Consider the following 22,500-nt stretch of genomic DNA (forward strand, 5'->3'; position numbering starts at 1 on the left):
GCACTGTGTTTATTCAGAGCACAGTCAGCACTGTGTTTAATAAGAGCACAGTCAGCACTGTGTTTAATAAGAGAGTATTCAGCACTGTGTTTAATAAGAGAGTATTCAGCGCTGTGTATAATAAGAGTGTATTCAGCACTGTGTTTAATAAGAGCACAGTCAGCACTGTGTTTAATAAGAGTGTATTCAGCACTGTGTTTAATAAGAGTGTATTCAGCACTGTGTTTAATAAGAGTGTATTCAGCACTGTGTGTAATAAGAGTGTATTCAGCACTGTTTAATAAGAGAGTATTCAGCACTGTGTTTAATAAGAGTGTATTCAGCACTGTGTGTAATAAGAGTGTATTCAGCACTGTTTAATAAGAGTGTATTCAGCACTGTGTTTAATAAGAGTGTATTCAGCACTGTGTTTAATAAGAGTGTATTCAGCACTGTGTTTAATAAGAGTGTATTCAGCACTTTGTTTAATAAGAGTGTATTCAGCACTGTGTTTAATAAGAGTGTATTCAGCACTGTGTGTAATAAGAGTGTATTCAGCACTGTGTTTAATAAGAGTGTATTCAGCACTGTGTTTAATAAGAGTGTATTCAGCACTGTGTGTAATAAGAGTGTATTCAGCACTGTTTAATAAGAGTGTATTCAGCACTGTGTTTAATAAGAGTGTATTCAGCACTGTGTTTAATAAGAGTGTATTCAGCACTGTGTTTAATAAGAGTGTATTCAGCACTGTGTTTAATAAGAGTGTATTCAGCACTGTGTTTAATAAGAGTGTATTCAGCACTGTGTTTAATAAGAGCGTATTCAGCACTGTGTTTAATAAGAGTGTATTCAGCACTGTGTTTAATAAGAGTGTATTCAGCACTGTGTGTAATAAGAGTGTATTCAGCACTGTTTAATAAGAGAGTATTCAGCGCTGTGTATAATAAGAGTGTATTCAGCACTGTGTTTAATAAGAGTGTATTCAGCACTGTGTTTAATAAGAGTGTGTTTAGCACTGTGTTTAATAAGAGTGTATTCAGCACTGTTTAATAAGAGTGTATTCAGCACTGTGTTTAATAAGAGTGTATTCAGCACTGTGTTTAATAAGAGTGTATTCAGCACTGTGTTTAATAAGAGTGTATTCAGCACTGTGTTTAATAAGAGTGTATTCAGCACTGTGTTTAATAAGAGTGTATTCAGCACTGTGTTTAATAAGAGTGTATTCAGCACTGTGTTTAATAAGAGTGTATTCAGCACTTTGTTTAATAAGAGAGTATTCAGCGCTGTGTATAATAAGAGTGTATTCAGCACTGTGTTTAATAAGAGTGTATTCAGCACTGTGTTTAATAAGAGTGTATTCAGCACTGTGTGTAATAAGAGTGTATTCAGCACTGTTTAATAAGAGAGTATTCAGCGCTGTGTATAATAAGAGTGTATTCAGCACTGTGTTTAATAAGAGTGTATTCAGCACTGTGTTTAATAAGAGTGTATTCAGCACTGTTTAATAAGAGTGTATTCAGCACTGTGTTTAATAAGAGTGTATTCAGCACTGTGTTTAATAAGAGTGTATTCAGCACTGTGTTTAATAAGAGTGTATTCAGCACTGTGTTTAATAAGAGTGTATTCAGCACTTTGTTTAATAAGAGTGTGTTTAGCACTGTGTTTAATAAGAGTGTATTCAGCACTGTGTTTAATAAGAGAGTATTCAGCACTGTGTTTAATGAGAGTGTATTCAGCACTGTGTTTAATGAGAGTGTATTCAGCACTGTGTTTAATAAGAGTGTATTCAGCACTGTGTTTAATAAGAGAGTATTCAGCACTGTGTTTAATGAGAGTGTATTCAGCACTGTGTTTAATGAGAGTGTATTCAGCACTTTGTTTAATAAGAGTGTATTCAGCACTGTGTTTAATGAGAGTGTATTCAGCACTTTGTTTAATAAGAGAGTATTCAGCACTGTGTTTAATAAGAGTGTATTCAGCACTGTTTAATAAGAGTGTATTCAGCACTGTGTTTAATAAGAGTGTATTCAGCACTGTGTTTAATAAGAGAGTATTCAGCACTGTGTTTAATAAGAGCACAGTCAGCACTGTGTTTAATAAGAGTGTATTCAGCACTGTGTTTAATAAGAGTGTATTCAGCACTGTGTTTAATAAGAGCACAGTCAGCACTGTGTTTAATAAGAGCACAGTCAGCACTGTGTTTAATTAGAGTGTATTCAGCACTGTGTTTAATAAGAGTGTATTCAGCACTGTGTTTAATAAGAGTGTATTCAGCACTGTGTTTAATAAGAGAGTATTCAGCACTGTGTTCAATAAGAGTGTATTCAGCACTGTGTGTAATAAGAGTGTAGTCAGCACTGTGTTTAATAAGAGCACAGTCAGCACTGTGTTTAATGAGAGTGTATTCAGCGCTGTGTTTAATAAGAGCACAGTCAGCACTGTGTTTAATAAGAGTGTATTCAGCACTGTGTTTAATAAGAGCACAGTCAGCACTGTGTTTAATAAGAGCACAGTCAGCACTGTGTTTAATAAGAGTGTGTTTAGCACTGTGTTTAATGAGAGTGTATTCAGCGCTGTGTTTAATAAGAGCACAGTCAGCACTGTGTTTAATAAGAGTGTATTCAGCACTGTGTTTAATAAGAGCACAGTCAGCACTGTGTTTAATAAGAGCACAGTCAGCACTGTGTTTAATAAGAGTGTGTTTAGCACTGTGTTTAATGAGAGTGTATTCAGCGCTGTGTTTAATAAGAGCACAGTCAGCACTGTGTTTAATAAGAGTGTATTCAGCACTGTGTTTAATAAGAGCACAGTCAGCACTGTGTTTAATGAGAGTGTATTCAGCACTGTGTTTAATAAGAGCACAATTAGCACTGTGTTTAATAAGAGTGTATTCAGCACTGTGTTTAATAAGAGAGTATTCAGCACTGTGTTTAATAAGAGTGTATTCAGCACTGTGTTTAATAAGAGTGTATTCAGCACTGTGTTTAATAAGAGCACAGTCAGCACTGTGTTTAATAAGAGTGTGTTTAGCACTGTGTTTAATGAGAGTGTATTCAGCGCTGTGTTTAGTAAGAGCACAGTCAGCACTGTGTTTAATAAGAGTGTATTCAGCACTGTGTTTAATAAGAGCACAGTCAGCACTGTGTTTAATGAGAGTGTATTCAGCACTGTGTTTAATAAGAGCACAATTAGCACTGTGTTTAATAAGAGTGTATTCAGCACTGTGTTTAATAAGAGCACAATTAGCACTGTGTTTAATAAGAGCACAGTCAGCACTGTGTTTAATAAGAGTGTATTCAGCACTGCGTTTATTCAGAGCACAGTCAGCACTGTGTTTAATAAGAGCACAGTCATCACTGTGTTTAATGAGAGTGTATTCAGCACTGTGTTTAATAAGAGCACAGTCAGCACTGTGTTTAATAAGAGTGTATTCAGCCCTGTGTTTAATAAGAGCACAATTAGCACTGTGTTTAATAAGAGTGTATTCAGCACTGTGTTTAATAAGAGTGTATTCAACACTGTGTTTAATGAGAGTGTATTCAGCACTGTGTTTATTCAGAGCACAGTCAGCACTGTGTTTAATAAGAGCACAGTCAGCACTGTGTTTAATAAGAGCACAGTCAGCACTGGGTGAGACTTACTGTTTTAGTTTGTAGATCAGAAATCCATTAATAGAGGCAGACAGAAGGAGAAGTGCTGTAAGGATCAGATACGGCAGAAGAGTCTGTTTTTGTTCTGTAAATTGAACATTCTTGGTCAGCATTTGGAGGAACATTATTCAGATCAGAACTGATAGAACGTATTCATTCAGTTTAATGAGAATAAAGTCAGTTTAAAACCTGCTGTAACTGCTTACCTATGTAGACCAGACTGAACACTGCACTGGTGCTGCCCAGATTATTGGAACTGATACACTGCAGGGTGGGTGTGTCTGTAGCTACTGGACCAATGGTAATGATGCTCCTTAGACCCGCATTGCCCACAGGCTCCTCCCTGATGAACCGATTCACTGAGGGTAAAACAGAACGTCCAGACAGACGCCACTCCAGTTTAGGAACAGGAAATCCCTGAACCTCACAGACACACAGGATCCCACCATCACTGCTGTTACAGTGGGAGGAGAGAGAGGCCCGAGGAGAGACTGAGAGAGAGAGAGAGAGAGAGAGAGAGAGAGAATGAGAGAGAGAGAGAATGAGAGAGAGAGAGAGAGAGAGAGAGAATGAGAGAGAGAGAATGAGAGTAAGAGAGAGAATGAGAGAGAGAGAGAGAGAGAGAATGAGAGAGAGAGAGAGAGAGAGAGAGAGAGAGAGAATGAGAGTGAGAAATAACAGTTTAAATTGAGAAATCTACAAGAAGTAGTTAAAATGGGATCTGGTTGGTTTGCACTGTTGGGTTGGTGTGAAACCAGTAATCACACTCGGGTTCAGACCAATCCAAACTTTCTCAGAGACCCATGACAGGAGCTTTTGATTCAGGCTAAAACCAAGTCCAGAGAGGATCTGTTTGTGGTGAAAATGTGATCTGGCCTCAATCCAATCCGTCTATCAAATATACTCCTCATGTGTGAGAAAATGGCTGTTTAGGTGCATTTTAACTTGATGTATTTGCCAGATAATTACCCCAGCTTTACAGTGGAATGAAAAAGTTTGGGCACCCCTGATATTTTTCATGATTTTTCTATATAAATCATTGGTTGTTCGGATCAGACATTTCAGTTAAACATATCATATATCAGACAAACACAGTGATATTTAAGAAGTGAGAAGTTTATCGAAAGGTGCATAAATTTGAGCACAGGGACAGAAAAATAACATCAATATTTCTTTTTGCAGAAATAACAGCCTCTAAACGCTTCCTATAGCTTCCAATGAGAGTCTGGCTAATGGTTGAAGGTCCATTATTTTTTACAAAACATCTCCAGTTCAGTCAGGTTTGATGGTTTCTGAACATGAACAGCCTGCTTTAAATCACACCACAGATTTTCAATAATATTCAGGTCTGAGATGATCATTCCAGAATTTACTTGTTCCTCTGCATATATGCCTTGATATTGAGTAGTGTTTAGGGTATCCAGCCCTGGTGCAATTTCAGCTTTGTCACTGATTATTGAACATTGTTCTGAGGAATCTGCTGATATTGACTGAAATCCATGCATTCCTCAACTTTAACAAGATTCACAGTACCTGCACTGATCACACAGCCAACAGCATGATGGAACCGCCACCAAATTTTACTGTGGGTAGCAAATGTTTGTCTTGGAATGCTGTGTTCTTTTTCCGCCATGCATACCGCCCTCCAAATAACTCTATTTTAGTTTCTTCAGTCCACAGCACCTTATTCCAAAATGAAGCTGGCTTGTTCAAATGTGCTTTATCATGCCTCAAGCGACTCTGTTTGTGGCGTGTGCTCAGAAACGGCTTCTTCTGCATTACTCTCCCAAACTGTCTTGTGCAAAGTGTGCTGAATAGTTGGGAGAATGATGCACAGTGACTCCATCTGCAGCAAGATGATGCTGTAGGTCTTTGGATCTGGTCTGTGGGTTGACTATGACTGTTCTCACCATTCTTCTCCTCTGATTATCTGAGATTTTTATTGGCCTGACACTTCAGGCCTTAACTGTTCCTGTGTTCTTCCATTTCCTTCACTTTGTTACTCACAGTGGAAACTGACAGCTGAAATCTCTGAGATAGATTTTTGTATTCTTCCCCTAAACCATGATGTTGAACAATTTTTGCTGTCAGGTCATTTGAGAGTTATTTTGCTTATAATTAGATTCAGCTGTGTATATAAGTCAAGGGTTAAGAGCTTACTAAACTTATATTGTGTTCCAATAGTTAGTGCTAAAGGTATTAAAACTAATAAAACAACAAGGGTGATTAAATGTATGCACCTGCCTTACCTTGTTTAAAAATAATTTGTACAAATGATTGTATAAACCTTATTTCGCTTTTCAAATATCACTGTGTTTGTCTGCAATATGATATATTTAACTAAAATTGTTGATACGAACAACAAGTGACTTATAAAGAAAGATCATGCACATTTCAGGGGTGACTTTTTCATAACTCTGTAAATAATGCATCTCTGCTGCTGCTTCATAATAAAATACACAGAACTGTCTTCAGGTAATTAGCTCATTAATCCCACACACCTCTGACCAATAAGCAAATACAATGTGCTCACATGGTTTGTTGTGATGTGGGTGATGCTCCAAAATAATAAGTTTCTTAACTTATAGTGAAAACATAGTGATCAAGCTTAAGTTTAACAGAAAGCAGAACAGCCTGTGACCTCTCAGAGCACCACAGAGATACACAGTTACTTCCCCAAAATATAATGAACCAAAGTTGTTCTGAGAGCTGCATCCTGTTCACCACATTGAGCTCAACATGTAATGTGCAACGCCGCTGTACACAGACTGATACAAACTGCTTTCATGAACCAAACCAGAGCAACACTGCAGAGCTGTAGTTACACAATAACCACAGTTTCTGCAAGAACTGCACTCTCTCAAAAACACATTCTGAATTAGTCTTGACTAATATACCAGTACACCACACCACCAGTATACCACCACACCAATAAGAGTCATTGGGGAAGACTAACACTACACTGGCTCCTTGTCCCATTCCTGTTCAGTGGAAAACTGCATTCAAGCTTATACAGCAAAATAAATTAATGAGGATTGGTTTGAGTATTTGTGAAAAGCTTTGAAGATATAAATAAAAAGTAGATAAATGCACACACATTATACATTACACAGCAGCTGTAACTCTGCAGTGATGTACTCACACTGAATGTCCAGCTGCACAGATGTAGCTTCACTTCCGTTTGGCTTCTCAGCTCTAGAGTAGTAAAAACCACTGTGTGTTTCCATCAATGCTGCAGCACAAAGACACTGATCTCCCCAAAAGAACTGAATCAGGTGAGGACACTGACACTGATAGGTCCTTGGAGAATCTTACCCAAGTTCTCCTCCATAATCCTGGCTGATTTGTCCCCCTGACCCTGGTCTAGTTTCACCTTGGCCTGGCTTCTCTTGTCTCTAGTCTAGCTTCTTACTCCAGCTCTGCTTCTTGTCTGGACCTTAACACTCCATCAAAATTCACCCTGGCTTCTCTTCCTGACAATGGCCCGTCTTCTCTTCTTCATGCTTGTATTATCCTCTTCTTAACCTTCTATCCTAACATTCAGTCTGATACTGTGATGTCTAGAGAAATGTCAACCATGTGTCTTCCAAAAGTCTTCAATCTTCAGCAGTTCTAGTTGCAATCCCTTCAGTCACAGTCTCTCAAGCAGTAATATTTACATTCCTTTAACTCATGTTCCTCTCCTCATTTCTATCCCTCTAGCCATCCTCCTCTCTGTCTATATCATTATCTCAATGTTCGTCTTAGACTGTGTTGTCCCATTCTCTATTCTAACACATATCATGTGTAAGATGATGGCACATGAGCAGATTGTAGCCTCACTGGATTATAATGAATGTATTATTTTATTTTTCTGTTTTGAACATTGTATTCTACAGTCAAGGGTCATAACCAAACCATTTGACCATCACAGGCTTATGTCTATTACTAGAAAAGGTGCAAATTCCCAGTTGTAGTTTTTCAAATGTGAAAATAACGTGACTTTTGATGATGTTCTGGAAGCCAGCGATCCCAGTGCCCTCTAGCACACTGTTCTGCCTTCGACACAACAAATCACAATATACTTTCCACTCATCTTTCTACAATCAGCATTACCAATCCGAGTTTTCCTCTATTTAAGCCCAATGTAACTGAGAGATAATATGTTTGTGACTCTGCAGTAGTATGAGACAATAAACTTTATATAAAGCTAAAACGTTATGCAAGGTGTTTCTCAGGGATCAGTGATTAGCCCCTCAGACTGCTATTTACATGCTGCCTAATGGACAAATAGACCATAATTATTCTCTCAATATCATGTCTAGCATTCTACTCAATGAAAGGCCAATTGCTCCACCCATGCATTTGCACTCCCTCATCACTAGCAAAGCCCCCAATACTAGGATGTTAAAAACTAGCATATGCCTCCTCAGATACTTGTGAAGTCAGACTCTGCCTGATTGCAGATTCACCCACCAAGAGAGAGCATGACCAAGTGCACTCTCAGACAATAATTAAACCACCACTATCCTTAAATTATACAGTCAGTGATAGTGACCCAAGCCTACATTCTAATTACTGTTTTAATGTGATTTTTAATGCTATTATGTAGATAAAGACACCTGTCCACCTCACATAATCAGTACAACTCCAACTACTAATATGGCTAAGACCAAAGAGCTGTCAAAAGACACCAGAGACAAAACTGTAGACCTCCACAAGGCTGGAAAGAGCTACGGGGCAATTGCAAAGCAGCTTGGTGAAAAAAGATCAACTGTTGAAGCAATTATTAGAAAATGGAAGAAGCTAAACATGACTGTTAATCTCCCTCAGACTGGGGATCCATGCACGGTCTCACCTCGTGGCGCATCAATGATCCTAAGAAAGGAAGAACCAGCCCAGAACTACACAGGAGAAGCTAATCAATGACCTGAAGAGAGCTGCACGCCTGTTTCCAAGGTTACTGTGGGTAATACACTAGACGTCATATTTTAAAGTCATGCATGGCTCGGAAGCAAACGTCCAGCCCGTCCTAAGTTTGCCCATGAGTATTTGGATGATCCAAAATGCTGTGGTCAGATGAGACCAAAATAGAACTTGGTCTATACCCACAACAATAACTCAAAGCACACAGCCAGGATAACCAGGAAGTTGCTCCAGAGCCGGCCACAGCATGGCTCCCACTTCTTGCGCAGCTGCTACCACATGACACATCACCTCCACCAGCTTTAGTGTCAGCTATGGTAGATATGGTAGAGTTCTTTAATGGCCAAATGGTCAGCAACAATTTTATTTATCCTCCTTCTGCAATTTATTTTACATTTGCACCTACAACATATAAGCCCATGTGAGTTTGAGTTGCCCCTAAAGTTTGCAGGTTACTGGTTCAATCCCTTTTGAAGATCATATTAGGGTCTTGGTCAAAACAGACTTCTTCCATTCATGTAGTTTGCTATCGGCTACCGGAGCCCTGGGAGAGCACATTTGGCCTTGCTCGCTCTGGGTGGGTAGATGGCTCTGCAATGCTGCATCAGCAACAGTTCAAAAAGACTGACTTCACATGTATAAAAAAAGGCTGACTTCACATGTATAAGGAGGCATGTGTTGGTCTTCACCCTCCTGGTGTTGGTGCATCACTTGTGATTGGGGGAGTTGTAATGAGTGGGTTGGATTATTGGACTTGTAAATTGGGAAGAAAATGGGATAAAAGTTTGAGGTATTTTTTTTATATAATAATGCTCCTCTGTGAATTTTGCTTTCAGATGAAGATGTTGAAACTGTGCTTCATGTCATACACCTATACTCTCACTGAACTTCCAGCTGCACAAATGTGGTTTTACTTCCATGTGAGCTCTGAGCTCTACAGTAGCATACACATCTGTGTGTTTTATGAGTCTTGTTGATCATAAGAGTGCGTCCAGTCTCTATTCTACTATCAATTCCTCTGTACCAGGTGTAGTTTACTGCTGGGTTTTTAACACTGCTGTAGTTCAATGACACAGAACTCCCAAAAATAAGTGGACCCGGTGGAGACACTGATATAGTTACTCAGAGGATCTGAGAGAGTATAGAAAAGATAAATTCCTACATTGCATTCAGTTAAATCTGGGACAGTTTCTCCTCTTCAGGAACAAATTTTTCTCATAACTCTGAAACAGCTTGTCTGGCTAACATTGGCCCAGTTTGAAGCTTTAACCAGTTTCAACCAGTCCAGCTGATTTTGGACTCAATGTCGATGACCCTGTCTACAGCCCACCTTCTTTTCCTTACTCCAGACCTCCTAACTCTATCCAAACTCCTCTAACTAACTCTGTTTCAGCTTCTCCTGCCTCAAGGTCAGTTTGTATACTTTGGTACAAGTTATTTTGCTGACTCCAGCCTGGCTTCTCAACCTAACACTGACACTGACACAGACATGTCCTTAATCTGGGCCAGCATCTCCTTTTAACCCAGGCCCAGCTTCGCTTTACTCCAGAGCAACTGAACCAACTAATTTTACTGGTCTGATTTCTTTTACTGAAGAAGCCCAGCTTCTCCTTGCTCTGGCCCAGCTTTTAACTCTGATATTGACATGGACATAAATACCATGACCCAATTTCTCCTTAATCTAAGCCAGCTTTTCCTTCTCATACTGGCCCAAAAACTCCCATTGAAGGTCCAGTTGTACAGACGTGGTTTTGATTCTGTGTGGGTTCTGAGTTCTACTGTAGAATAAACCACTGTATATTTCATTAGGCCTGTTGATCATAATAATTGACCATTATCCATGATAACTTCAATTCCTCTGTACCAGGTGTAGTTTACTGCTGGTTTTACTGATCTCCCCAGCAGAAATGGACCAGGTGGAGACACTGACATGGAAGTTTCTTGAAGCATCTGTTTAAGAAGTGTAAAAATTACCTCCTAACCTGGGCTCTTCTCCCTACTTTGGCACAAGTTCTTCTTATAACCAGCCTCTCCAACAATCACTGACTCAGCCCATCCTCCTTACTCTGGACTGAACTGTTCTTCTGACAATGGTTCATCCTCTCCTTAACCTTCTATCCTAAAGCCCAGTCTTATCCAGTCTTGTCCAGAGTGTCTTCCAGTGTCTTCCATATGGCTTTCATCTTCAGCAGTTCTTGTTCTAATAATTTTACTAGCATCAATTCCAGTCTCTTATGTAATAATATTTACAGTGCCTCAAGGAACCCATGTCCCTGTCCCCATTTCTGTCCAAAAATAACCACAAAATGCAATGTTTTACAGCTTTCTGCACAAAAGTCTGTGGACAACAGGACGAGAGACCATAGCCTTATACAAGTAGATGACCTGGGGAGGTTTATTAAGGCAAGGCTGTGAGTCTGGCCCAACCTTAATCTTGGCTGTGTTATTTTCTGGTTGAAAATGTGTTATCGTGACAGCTGACAAACTGTACTTACAGTGAACATCCAGCTGCACAGATGAGTTGTGGGTTCCGTGTGGGTTCTGAGCTCTACAGTAGTATAAACCACTGTCTGTATCGTTAGTCTCTGTGATGTTGAGAGTGTCTCCAGTCCCTATCTGCTCTCCATTCTCTCTGTACCAGGTGAAGTTCAGCACTGCTGGGTTTCCATCACTGCTGCAGATCAGAGACACAGAACTTCCCAACAGAACTGGACCAGGAGGTACCACTGATACAGACGTGTTTCTCTGAGGATCTGTGAGGGGAGAGTAAAGATTAACCACCTTTCTGTGACTCGGATCATCCTAAACCGGGACCAGCTTTTCCTCCTTACTCTAACAAGTAATATTCTGTTGTAGACCAGTAAAAGCCTGGTCTAGATTTTCCTCACAACCCAGTTTCTCCTGCTGACTCATTACTAGCTGATGAAATGTTCCATCACTGTACTCACACTGAAGGTCCAGCTGCACAGATGAGTTGTGGGTTCCGTGTGGGTTCTGAGCTCTACAGTAGTATAAACCACTGTCTGTATCGTTAGTCTCTGTGATGGTGAGAGTGTCTCCAGTCCCTATCTGCTCTCCATTCTCTCTGTACCAGGTGAAGTTCAGCACTGCTGGGTTTCCATCACTGCTGCAGATCAGAGACACTGAACTCCCCAACAGAACTGGACCAGGAGGTACCACTGATACAGACGTGTTCCTCGGAGGATCTGAGAGAAGAAATACAGGATTCAGAACTAAAGTAAATAAATGTTTACCAACAGTTCCATAATTATTTTGGCCCCTATAAATTCCATTTTATTTTTTTTTATGTTTTTTTGTCACACTTTAAATTTCTTTTTATAGATAGAAGGAAACAAAAAGTGAAGCAAATGGCAACTTTGTATGTAATGAAACTGCTACAATTACATTTAGAAAAAGCACAAAAAAAGCTGTAAAAATTAACAACATTTATTGTTATTAAATAAATAATAAATAAAATAAATAAATAAATAAACAAAAGTGCTACTTGTAACTTAAATTGCTTAATCTTTAAACAAAGATCCTTAAACCCTTAATTTAATGCAACAAGAGTAGCAACAGTTAGCTTTAGTGTATACCATTCGAAATGAATTTAATTAATCCACCCACGATGCCCACAACAACACGCTAAATCATAAATCTAGAACAGGGATACAGTAGTGCTCTGAATTCTGCAGTTTAAAAAGTGTTTTTTATTTTTTTTAGATGTTTTTGGCTATAGGAAGAGAGTATTCTGTATTTATGTCTGAATTCTGCATTTATTCTACAATTCTGTGATTCCGTCAGTTATCTCCACATCGTGGAATTAATAGGGCTCTTGTTACTGAGTAATATTTTATAAAAGTCAGTCTTACACAGAACACGCAACAGACGAGAGCTTGAAACGCTTTTGATGGGTTTGGCCTCCAGCTGGTAGGAGGCACTGCAGGTGATTTGATCTCCATCATGAAGGTGAGATGCGGTGAAGCTCAGGTGAGAGGAGATGAAGGTGGTGTTCTGGATCTCCTGGACACTGATGATGGAGGGCACGTTGGTCCATGTTAAATTGGGGGGGTTAGAGGGACACGGGGCTAAAGCAGAGCAAATCAGATTCACAGAGCTGCCCTCCATCACATTCTTCAGATTCTTCACCTTCTCCTGATCCACGTTCAGACTCAGAGTGGGTTTAGGGGGAGAGTCTGAAACACACACATATGTGCAGATTTAGAGCATTTAAATTTAAATCTTCATTAATATCATAAAACTATGAATTAGGTTTAATTACATCACTCACCGCTGACACTTATAGAAACATGTGACTCTTTATAAGTATATTTCAATCCTCTTTCGATTCTGAAGTAATATTTCCCACTGGATTCTGGACTGATGCTGGTGAAGATGGTGGTGCAGTTCTTCTCACTGAGATCTCCTGTTATATTTCCTTGAATATGGTTTTTATCAGGAGTTGAGGAGTCAAAGACTATATTGTTAAACTCAGTGCCGTCTTTAAGCCATTTTCCTACAGAAGTGTTTTTGAATAAGAGAGCATCGCTTGATTTGATCTCAAACTGACAGAGAATGAGGACACAGTGTCCAATTACAGCTTCTACAGTCTCTGGAAGAGTGATGTAGTAATCCATCCAAACAACTGCAACACACACACATACACACACACACAGATACACAGACATTACTAAATTAACATACACTAGATTCGACTCAGAATACACATTATTTATAGTATATAAAGTCTGAACACACACATACCTCTGATCATACAGTACACCACACTAAGAGTCTGGGTTAGCTTCATCTTTCTGTAGAGGAAATTCCACCTGGAGGAGAGAAACACAGAAATACAGCATTTATTTATATTGTACTGAAAGAATATAGTAATTTTAACATTGTATAACATTTAAAAATATATATTTAAGCTTGTCCTACCTTTTTAAATGAAAAGCAATTACAAAACTACATTACTACGTTATTGATTTAAACAATTATTTCATCCTTAACATCCCAGCAGACACACCAACAAAGTACAATATACAGTTTCTGCTACATGGCAACAGATGTGTCTGAAATGTGTTGATTTGTTCACCTTGACAATGCATTTAGTAAAAATAATACAAAGAAAATAATTATAGGATATACTGCCTAAATAAACCAGCAGAATTTATATATTTTAACAGTATAAAATAATAATATAAAAGAATACTCTCAGCAGAAGTACAGGAGGTACTAGGATAGAGTAAATTACTATATCAGGGTAAATATAAGGGTAACAAAGGTGACAAAGGAATCATTTTGTAAAATTGAAGGAGAACAGAATTAGCACATATCGATGTGCAGCACAACTCGGCAGAACACTGATGCCGTTTGGTTCATGAATGCTGTTTATAACAACAACTACCAACTACAGCCACCTAAAAATACAGCCGGGATGATACAGGAAGTGATGCTGGAGTATCGGCTTAATTGGTCAGTTTAATTGATGCAAGTACTTAAAATGATGTTAAAATTAGTTAAAAATAAACTTGAATCTGTATATAGACGTGCTCTGCTCTTCAGAATCTGAACCAGAAACTGAGCTCTGTCTCAGAACCTACACTAAACTGTTCTACTGATGATGTGATTATCAGGGGAAATCAGAACAAAATGAATCTCTCTAGTTCCAGTATAAATTTAAAATGGATCTATACACTGATATACCAAAAGTCCTTACATTTATTATTATCAGAGTTACAGTGCCTTGCAAAAGTATTCGGCCCCCTTGAACATTTTCCACCTTGCTACATTTCAGGCTTCAAACATAAAGATATGAAATTGTAATTTTTGTGAAGAATCAACAACAAGTGGGACACAATCATGAAGTGGAACAAAATTTATGGATATTTTAAGCTTTTTTAGAAATAAACTGAAAGGTTGGGTTTGCAACATTATTCGGTCTATTTACTTTCAGTGCAGCAAACTCACTCCAGAAGGTCAGTGAGGATCTCTGTTGACGTAAATGACTGATGATGATAAATAGAATCCACCTGTGTGTAGTCTCCGTATAAATGCAGAGAGCATCATGAAAACCAAGGAACACACCAGGCAGGTCCGAGATACTGTTGTGGAGAAGTTTAAAGCCGGATGTGGATACAAAAAGATTTAAACATCTCAAGGAGCACTGTGCAAGCGATCATATTGAAATGAAAGGAAAATCAGACCACTGCAAATCTACCAAGACCCGGCCGTCCCTCTAAACTTTCAGCTCAAACAAGGAGAAGACTGATCAGAGATGCATCCAAGAGACCCATGATCACTCTGGATGAACTGCAGAGATCTACAGCTGAGGTGGGAGACTCTGTCCACAGGAAAACAATCAGTCATACACTGCACAAATCTGGACTTTATGGAAGAGTGGCAAGAAGAAAGCCATTTCTCAAAGATCCATAAAAATTCTTGTTTAAAGTTTCCCACAAGCCACCTGTGAGACACACCAAACATGTGGAAGAAGGTGCTCTGGTCAGATGAAACCAAAATTGAACTTTTTTGGCCACAATGCAAAACCATATGTTTGGCATAAAAGCAACACAGCTCATTACCCTGAAAACACCATCACCACTGTGAAACACGGTGGTGGCAGCATCATGGTTTGGACCTGCTTTTCTTCAGCAGGGACAGGAAAGGTGGTTAAAATTGATGGTTAGATGGATGGAGCCAAATACAGGACCATTCTGAAAGAAAACCTGTTGAAGCTGCAAAAGTCCTGACACTGGGACTGAGATGTAACATAAAGCAAACTCTACAATGGAATGCCTCACAAAAAAACGTATCCAGGTTTTAGACTGGCCAAGTCGAAGTCCAGACCAGAATCCACTCAAAAAACTGTGGAAAGATCTGAAAACTGACAGAGACCCTAAGTGACTTGCAGCTGTAATCACAGCAAAAGTGGCGCTACATTAATTAGTATTAACGCAAGGGGGACTGAAAAAAAAATTGCACGGCCCACTTTCCAGTTTTTTGTTTCTAAAAACAGTTTAAAATATCCAAAAAAATTCGTTCTACTTCACGATTGTGTTCCACTTGTTGTTAATTCTTCACAAATAATGTACATTTCATATCTTTATGTTTGTAGCCTGAAATGTGGCAAAAGGTTGAAAAGTTTAAAGGGGCCGAATACTTTTGCAAGGCACTGTAGCTAAAATAGAGTCGTTAGTCTCTATGACAGTATTTCCAGATATATGAAAGTCTGCTAAAGTCTGCTATATCAGAATCAGATATTATTTATAGTATGTTCACACACTGACATTTCATAGATACACCCATTCTAGCCTGTGATATTCAACAGATATATTTCACAAACTGAAACAAATATAACACTCTTCCTGGTGCTGCATGAAAAAAGGCAATAACAAAACTACAATTTAAAATTATTCACTGAACATTTTTAACACCACACTAAAAATACCAGTTAAGCACTATTATACACAGTACAGAATATTCTTTTAGTGTTCACCAAAATACTGAACGTTCCTTTTTATTCCATTTTTAGGCAAATTCTTTTTTTTTGCCCATGTTTGGTCCAACCCAAATATTAAATGTATTGTTTATGGCAAAAAACAAAATATATTTCTTATCTGCTTTTGGACTGTTAAACATGATTAAACATAAGGACATATGACCCTGGAAACATAATAGTTGCTACTTACAGTTTTTATATAAATTAAAGAATAGATCATAATTGTTAAGTGTCTAAATTAAATTGAATAGAACTGCTTTTTTATAGATATTTTAACTGCCCGTCCCCCCAACAAAAACAATGTTGGTATATAACCAGTATTTATGTTGTTCATTAATGTTAATGAACTGTAATACAGACACATACAGATTAATTTTTAATTTGATCACAGAGCTCTGCTGTCTCAGAAATAGAAGATCTTCCACTGTAATGTACAGAAGTAACCCAGCATTATTCTACAGAGAGATTCAGAAGATCTGCAGTGGTTCTTACCCTCAGAGTGGAGGAGAGTCTGATAATCTCTCGCTGTGGAGATCAGACACTACCAAGCTTCCTGCTGTAACTCTGCTTCAGACTGGACTCATCTGCACTGAGAGACACACACCAGTTAATACACACACTCACACTCACACACAGACCCCCACACACACTAACTTCCTCTAACACACTAAGGCTGGACCTACAACGACATCAGCAGCTTTTCTTACTTTACTTCTGTTATTAAATATGTATTAGCTATGAGAGCCTATTTACATGCTAGTCTGTGCTGTGCAGTAATGTGTAAAAATTAACTTAAGTTATATTTTCCCCACCCGCTTAAACACAACTGGTGCAACAGTGAACAGAGGGAGAGTTGGAGAGAATGGCAGTGGATTCCTGTGTCAGTCAGAAAGACAGTTGCAATAGACAGACTGCCATTCTGATATAATATCATTAGACTTAACACCAGACATCCACTTATACTCTCATCTTTAGTCCTTCACTTCTTCAGTTTCATACACTCAGCCGCACTCCATCAGCTTTAACCCTCAGCTTTATTCCTTCCTCTACACTCAGGTTCATAACCTCAGCTCCAATCCACTGTCTCCACTTCTTCAGTTTCATACACTCAGCTTCACTCCTTCATCTACACTCCATCAGCTTCATACCCTCAGTTTCAATCCATCATCTCCACTCATTCAGTTTTATACACTCAGCCGCACTCCAACAGCTTTAAACCCTGAGCTTCATTCCCTCAGCTGCACACCATCTCCACTACATCGGCTTCATACCTTCAGTTTCAATCCATCATCTCCACTCCAACAGCTTTAAACTCTTAGCTTCTTTCATCTTTTATTATCACATTTAATAACCCCCTAGAACAGGGGTGTCTAAACTACGGCCCGCGAGGTCTTTTAGAAATAGAATGAAAGTTGGCCCGCTGTTAAGCAGGTTTTTATAATGTGAGATTCAAAGTTTGAACGCTAGGTGTCAGAAACGGTCTATCAGGTGTGCTGCTCCTGTGTGTGTTTCCATGCATTTTATTAGTCTCTGTATGTTCTGTATGTCTGTCTGCCTGTATGTCTGTCTGTCTGTTGTACACATTGCTGTGGTGTTTAATAACACTGCATTCATTCTGTAATTTATTACAGTGCTTTAAATCAGACCAAAACTAAAACCAACCATAATAAATATACACTGAAAAACAGTGTCTGATTAGTCAAACCAATATTCAGTGTTTTATTTTGTTAATCAATTATCAATATTATAACAGTTATTTGTTTAAAAAAAAAGAAAAAAAAAAAGAAAAATGACCAACCATCACAAGTTTTACTGTAATCACAGAGCGCCCCCTACTGCTGCTCAGAGCGCTCTTTTATATGACTTCATTAAACATCTAATCAAATTGGACATTTATGAGCAAATTAACATAATTTAACTCTAGTCTGTAACCTAATTTAATGTCATTTAATTAACAGAGATTAATATATTATATTAATATATAATATAATTTTAATATACATTTTATATCACTGTGTTAATTACTATATTAAAGTGACGTAATCTGATTGCTTTTTATTACATTTGTATATATTGTCACCATTAACTAAAATGTATTTACAATTGTTATAAATTAATCAAACATATTGGAGCAAAATATGGAAATGTTTTAAATGTAAATATGGCAGATTTATACAGTTTGTTTTATGGCAGTTGTTTAAGATGTGAAAAGGGGGAAGTGCTCCCTAATCTCTCAGTGGTCCCAACACAAATCAGCACTTGGAGTTTAAAAAGGTATAAATTTTATTTTTAAAAAACTGAGCAGCTGTTTATATTTTACACGCAGTATTAAGGCAGCCTATAGAGAACTGATTATTTTGTTTGCTCATAGGCTCCCCCTACAGGTGATACATTTAATTTCCTGCAGTTAAGACTGATCATAATGTGTCCCACATGTATTATTGTGCATTTCTGGACAAGCAGAGAGATACGGAAGTGTCACTGAAAGTGGTGAAACAGTGATGTCTGCACTGCTTCACCAGAGTGCAGCTAGTGGTATAAAAATGGCATCACTATGCTGCAGAAATTCTGCTTTAAATTAAACACACTGATCTTCTCTCACCACTGATCTTCTCACCGACTGTTCAACAACTGAAGAAGATGAAAATCATATTTATAAAATTGATGTGAGCTTCAGTGAGCTGAGCTGCTGCTGGGGAGCAGGATATTTATAATACTCAATTTACTGAAATTAAACTGTTCAAATCAACAAGCTTTACAAGAACAGTGAGGTTATACTTTTAAACTGTAATCTGATTACTCCCCATATCCAATTGTATGTACTGTAACAAAACAGTTACCTTATAGTGTCCTAAATATAGACAACTTATTTATGTAGGTAATTATTCCTAAATTGTAAATTAAATGAAGTGAATTTTTTGTTATATCACCTGCTTTGCACAAAAATTCTATTTTTCATTTCATTTCATTTTTAAAGTGCCCTATCCATCGAATGAGTTCATTATTGGAGGTGACTTCAACTTGGTCCTGGACCTAGTGGATCAGCCTCCTAACCAGTTACTTTAACCCAAGCAGCTAAGGCTCTAAATCTTCAAATGGCAGACATGCAGCCAGTTTACATATGGAGATCTCTTCATAAATCACAAAATGATTTCTCAATTTATTCCCATGTTTTTTAATAACAGACTTTTTTTAAATACAAGTAAATATTTAGTAGATTCATGCGAGTATTTACCAAGATTAAGAGTATTTACAACTTAATAATGTGTTCATAATAACTGTGTAGTTACACATTAACAATCCTTATAACTGAAGTGCAGCTACTGGTGAAATATGCATTGTAACAGATTTATTACTGTTGTACAGGTTATGTAATTGCTCACATGTCAACATCGATTTTTACTAATCATTTTACTAGTGTATTGTGTATAATTTTTCACGTAAAATTGTGTGTAGAATAATCTGTGTAAACAGTTTTTGGTGGTTTGTAGGTAGCGTATATTTTTACTAAAAATCATAATTCACTTTTCCTTATGAGACATGTCACGACTCATTCAACGCTGTGACAAATAAATGGAAGACACACAGTGTTTAAGTAGCAAACAATATAGATTTAATGAAAAATGAAAGGGAAATATCCAGGCATCTCTGAACACAAATTGTGGCCAAAGGAAATCTAAAGATAAACAAAAACAACTAAAGCATAAAACCAAAAATAACTAAAGCAAGCTTGCAGCAAACAAAAGATAAAAAAAGGCCAGAGAAAAACAATTTAAACAATTTGAAACAATTCAAGGTAGAACTAAGTGGGAGAGAGAAAGTAAAAGATAACAATTAAAACACTGGAGAAATACAGGACAGCAGATATAAATGATTTACCATGTGGGCCACGAGACAAGGAATCAGCAATTACATTATCCAGGCCCCTAATGTGCCGTATGTCCAGGTGGTACCCCTGTAGAAACAGACACCATCTTATCAACTGCTGGTTTAGGTTCTGTAAAGAATTCACAATCTGATCTGTATACTCTACTAGTGGAAAAGCCATTCCCACACAGACTTGTTTCAGGGCCCAGATTAGGGCCAAAGCCTCTTTCTCTATTTCTCTATTAGAAAAAGCTCAAATGGTGGTCTACTCCTTGCTCAGAAGCCTGAATCAGAATTGCCCCGGCACCTGCAGTTTACAATTCTGATCTAAATAAGGTGCGGCTCAGACTGGAGCTACTGTAAAAAGTAACTTTAACTCCTCCAATATTCATTCAAACTTAACTTCATGTTGTAACAAGGTTGTTCGTGGTGCTGACACTACAGAATCTTTTTTACAGAGCGCGCCAACCATCCCAAGAAAACACATCAATTCTTTTTTTGAAGGGGAAAAATAGTCAATAGCTTTCACTTTCTGTTTGAATGGGCACACTTGTCTTTGCCCCACAATCATTCCCAAATAGGTATCAGTAGTCAACTACAAATTCACATTTCAACAGGTTGATTGTAAGTCAAGCCTCAGCTAATCTACAGAATAATTTCCATATACAGAGAAGTGAGTGTCCCAAGTGTCACTAGTCACCACAATCTCATCAAGATAAACAGAGCACCCTTCTAAACCAGAGACCACATGATTTATTAATCACTGAAATTTAGCGGAGGGTCTTTTTAACCCCCAAATGTCCTCACATATCATGCGCAGTTTGCAACACCAGACAACAAAACTTTTTGGAACTGCAATTTGCAGAACAGAATCCCCCACAAAATGAATGACATGAAGAATCTTTTTTCTCAGCATCAGTTCATCCTCCAGGACGTAACCTGAAGATACAGCTTCAATAACATCAGCAGATAGAACTTTATCAAACAACTCACTGAGAGAGGGATCAGCCATTTGCTCCATTACCAGCTCATCATGTGAACAAGATCAGACAACAGAACAATTCAAAATTATTCAACCCCCACTTCAGTAAAGTGTTTAGCAAATTTAAAACATTTTTCCACAATCAGATCAAATAAAAACTTGTATATTAGACAAATGCAACTTATATAACAACAATATTTATGTATAATATCCCCAAAAAATAATATCCTCAAAGACAAAATTATTCAACCCCTTAAAGATTACCACTCTCAAGAAGTTTCATTCAGATGCTTTCAACAAGGCATTAATCTTTAGAAACCTCACACAATCAGCCCTCAAAAAGAGATTAAACAAACTGTCTAATAGAAGCCATAGCTAAAAAAGACAAATTCAGCCACCAAACAATTCAACTGGAGGAGAGGGAAATGCAATTGCAATTCCCATTATTAAACAAAACTACCTAAACTCAACCTAGTCTTGCTACAACTTCCAAGAGTCAGGTCTCTTTAAGTACCCAAATATCAGTAGCATTAAAGTCCCCTGACCAAAGCACTGACAAAATCCACCACAAAGAACATGGACACCCCACTAAACCTACCAAAGGGGAACTGCAACATAAACCCACCCCAGCCTGCACAGCTGTACTCACCAAAAGAAGACCAACACAAAGTCCAAAGGATTCAGTATTGCTATGCAGAGAAACAAAGCAGCACCATCCTAACAAACCTACATCAAGTCCTCACATTCATCACAACTGGCTCAACACTGTGACAAATAAATGGAGGATGCACAGTGTTTAAATAGCAAAACATATAGATTTAATAAAAAATGAAGGTAAATGGAAATGTCCAGGCATTTTAGAACACACATTATGGCCAAAGGAAATTTAAAGATTAACAAAAACAACTAAATCATAATACCAAAAATAACTAAAACCAGCTGGCCCAAAACTGAGCTGCTTACAACAAACAAAAGAACAAAGAAAAGTACAGAGAAAACACACCCACACAGGTGTCGATAGTCCCACCCATTAACACTCAACCAGGGGAAGGATACAGATACGTCACAGAAGATCTTCTGTTATGTCTAACTGACCTTTATATATAAGTGTATTTAAATAACCTGTAATTACACTGTAATTACAGTATTAATGGGCCATTCCACTGAATAGGTGTCATTTGCTTGCTGTAGTTCTTCCAAATTAAACTTACTTTTTAATCTTTTTTCAAATCTAAATCTAATAACACATGTATTTAACTATTCAAACATGTACTGGTTAATCTCAGGCAGATTTATTTATTTTTTACAAGGTTTCTAATGTAAAGATTTACATTTTTCTCAGTCCTGTTGCCAAAACTCACGTGACATTTAAATGCATGTTTAAAGAAAAGCAAGTCCACAAATTCCTTTGATTTTCTCTAAAGAAAGTCGTTATTTTAAATAAATTGTTGACTACATGTTTAAATAATTTATATTTATGACAAAAAATATCAATATACATGCATGCACATTTTATTGTTCTAAAATATACAAAACTATTTTTATCCTTTCAAGAAGCCCCAAACCTGAAATTGCTTAAAGTTATTATCATGCAAATTATTAAACAAATGGAC

The 22,500-nt window shown here is 37.7% G+C and overlaps 1 protein-coding gene and 1 pseudogene across 1 annotated transcript in view; one reads left to right on the top strand and one right to left on the bottom strand.

Moving 5' to 3' along the window:
* rps16 (ribosomal protein S16) overlaps window positions 1-22,500 on the top strand; it is a 1,145,183-nt gene that overhangs the window by 1,106,284 nt on the left and 16,399 nt on the right. The window lies entirely within an intron of this gene.
* Window positions 1-22,500, bottom strand: part of LOC103044186 (myelin-associated glycoprotein-like) — an 82,273-nt pseudogene that overhangs the window by 33,118 nt on the left and 26,655 nt on the right.

Source organism: Astyanax mexicanus, chromosome 2, assembly GCF_023375975.1.
Source record: "Astyanax mexicanus isolate ESR-SI-001 chromosome 2, AstMex3_surface, whole genome shotgun sequence".
Lineage (NCBI taxonomy): Eukaryota > Metazoa > Chordata > Actinopteri > Characiformes > Acestrorhamphidae > Astyanax > Astyanax mexicanus.